This window comes from Ursus maritimus, unplaced genomic scaffold (genome assembly GCF_017311325.1).
Source record: "Ursus maritimus isolate PB19 unplaced genomic scaffold, ASM1731132v1 scaffold_739, whole genome shotgun sequence".
Classification (NCBI taxonomy): Eukaryota; Metazoa; Chordata; class Mammalia; order Carnivora; family Ursidae; genus Ursus; species Ursus maritimus.
The window spans coordinates 1,888-4,571 of NW_024426929.1; the positions used below are offsets into that span (position 1 = coordinate 1,888).

The 2,684-nt window shown below is 55.7% G+C and overlaps 1 long non-coding RNA gene across 1 annotated transcript; it reads left to right on the forward strand.

Moving 5' to 3' along the window:
* The first annotated feature begins 1,472 nt into the window (after window positions 1-1,472).
* On the forward strand, window positions 1,473-2,671 carry LOC121101392. Its single transcript, XR_005833372.1, has 2 exons — window positions 1,473-1,612; window positions 1,702-2,671. It is a non-coding gene; the product is annotated as an uncharacterized LOC121101392 (long non-coding RNA).
* The last annotated feature ends 13 nt before the right edge of the window (window positions 2,672-2,684 follow it).

Sequence of the window (2,684 nt, forward strand, 5' to 3'; positions counted from 1 at the left end):
ATTAATGATACAACCAGTGTCAAACACCGGGGACGATGCCAGAGTGAGAGCAAGTCCAGACGCTGCAGCGTCCCGCTGTGTGACTTCGGCGAAGTCGCCAAACCTCTCTGGGCCTTGGCATCTTCATCACGGTTCTAACACCCACATTGAGTCGGTGTATGCTTCAAAGCAGGTACTCAAAACAGCTTTTGAAGGAGAGCAGAGCCGGTGCCAGTGTAAGGGACATCTGTGACATTCACGAGCTCCTCTGTAAGCCAGGCACCCCCGAGGGGCAAGTCCCACATTGTCCCATTTACTCCTCATAGCAGCACTGTGGAGCGGCAAGAGCTGCCCTGCTCTCATGCGCCCTTTCTCCAGATGGAGAAACGGAGGCTCAGAAAGGCTCCTGGTCTTGCTCTAGGTCACGGAGCTAGCAGGTGGCAGAGCTGGCTTCAGGAGGTCCACTTGTTCCTGGAAACATCAGCACACCACCCATACCCCCTCCCAGACACCCACAAGCCAGATTCCTGCCTGAAGCCTGGGAAATGCTGGGAAGCACGGCCACATGCCGAAGACACCTGCGTGTGAAAACACGCTCTGCCCCAGAGGGCAAGCGGCCGATTCGCGGGAGCCCTTTCCACCCGAGGCTAAAGAGCTCAGAGCCTTCAGTAAGCAACCTGCACAACACTGCACACCCCCCAATACTGGGGAGGGAAGGGGATACATGCAAAGGCCAGCTGGGACTCCTGGAGCCCAGGGAAAGACCAAGAAGCTGGAAGAACTAAGGGCACGCATCTAAGAGACCATCGTTCCACTTCCAAGGATGGCCGGCAGTTACCCTCGTCTGGGCTCTGGGGGCAGAAACCCAATTCGGATGAGCTGAAAGTCCCCAGGGGGAGTTCACGGGCTCCTGAGAACCCACAGGGTCCATTCGTGGGTGGGCGAAACATCCAGGCAACCTTGCCGTAAGGAGGACAGGAGCGTGGCACCAATCAGCCCGGGCAGCCAGAAGCCTGTTCTTTCAAATGTATTCACTGCCTAGTCTGACCCTCAAAACCAATCCCTGAAGGACACAGGCTACGATTTGGGATGTCCCATCCATCTCCGATCCTACGGGCGAATCCAACCTCCCGGTCCATGCAGGAGCCACCTGTCTGGCCTAAGGCCAGCTGCAGCCCGGCCGCTGAGGGCTCAGGGCTGGCGAGCATGTATCAGCAACTGGGGGGTGGGGCAGGCAGGGCTGTGTCACGGGGGCCAGGCTAAAGACAGAACAGTCCCACAGGGAAGGCCCTGGCCCAGGCGGGGCTGAAGGCAGAGTACCAGGGACATTTGTTCTTAGAAGTCAAAGCTGCCTTTCCACGACCCGGTGCCCACTGAAATTCACTTCCAAGCGATATGACTCAGGACTTATTTCAAGACTGCTGATCGTGGCAGAGTAAAGAAATCGCTTTGTTTATTTACGCGGATTTCCAATGTCTGCTGTTCTGTTCGCTGTGCTCTCCGTGAAAGGCACACCACGGAATTAAATTACTGCTGCTAACTCTGATTTTTCATCACATTGCGTTCACAGTGTTTCTGGATAACCAGCTGGATTCGCTGAAAGGAAGGATGTGTGCATCTTACATGTTACAAGGTCTGTAAACTGCCCTCCCCTCGAAAAAGGTGATTCCAATTTACATTCCCACCGTCAGAACAATCATTTCCTTACTATCATCCATCCAGGAGATTACAACAGGCTCGTTTCAGGGAGGTTTCAATACTAAGGACGAGGTCACTCACTTCTCCTACACGTAAGGACCACTGTTGTTTCCTTCGCTGTGACATGCGTCCCTGTCCAGAGCCCCGGTCCGTCCTCCTTGCCTCCACCAGCACCGCCAACCCAAGTGCATTGGCCAGCCCCAGCGTTCCTGCTTCCAGAAATCGTGGGGCATATTTTGCAAGTAAATTGGACCCACTGTGCTGTGACGGATTTGGGCCCCTCCTCAAGACACCTGACAGCGCACTGGCATCTTTCAGTGCCAGATTCCTAGCCAAAAGGTCTGGAGATGTCACCGGAGGGAGCCGGGAGAGGGAGGGCAGGCAGAGAGGTGCCGACCACCCACACGGCATGCAGGTCCTGCTATGAGACTGCTCCCCACAGTGCTGCCCCCCGCCCCCAGCTCGGGGCTGGCTCTCAGGTTGTGTGTCTGGGGGCCCCCATAGCTGTGCCCCGCTGGCCGAGCACTGGGCCACCTGCCGCTCAGGGAGCAGAGCTGCGGAACCGCCAGTAGAATGCTGAGGTCTGTGGGCTGCCAGGCACCACTGCAGAGCCCAGACCTCGGGCCACGTCCTCTAGGACCCAGACCCAGAGGGCAGCGTGTCTGCGGCAGCCCGCCTGGTTGCCGAAGCCACTGAATGCTGCTTTTGGGTGGACGTGGAAAAGTGTGTCTTGCTCCTGCGGTCAAGATAAAAAGACCAGGAAACTGCGGCACTAGGAGCGAACCAAATCTAAACTGCGGGTTCAGACTTGCGTTAATAGTATGGATATTGAGTCCTAGATTGTCACAAGGGTCCCACGGCCGTGCGAGATGTTACTATCGAGGGAACCGGCGGGGTGCAAGGGGGAGAAGGTACATGGGAACTCTCTGTACTTTCTGTGCAATTGTTCTATAACCCGAAAACGGCTCTAAAGAATAAAGTCTTTTTTCAAAAAGAAAAAAAAAAAA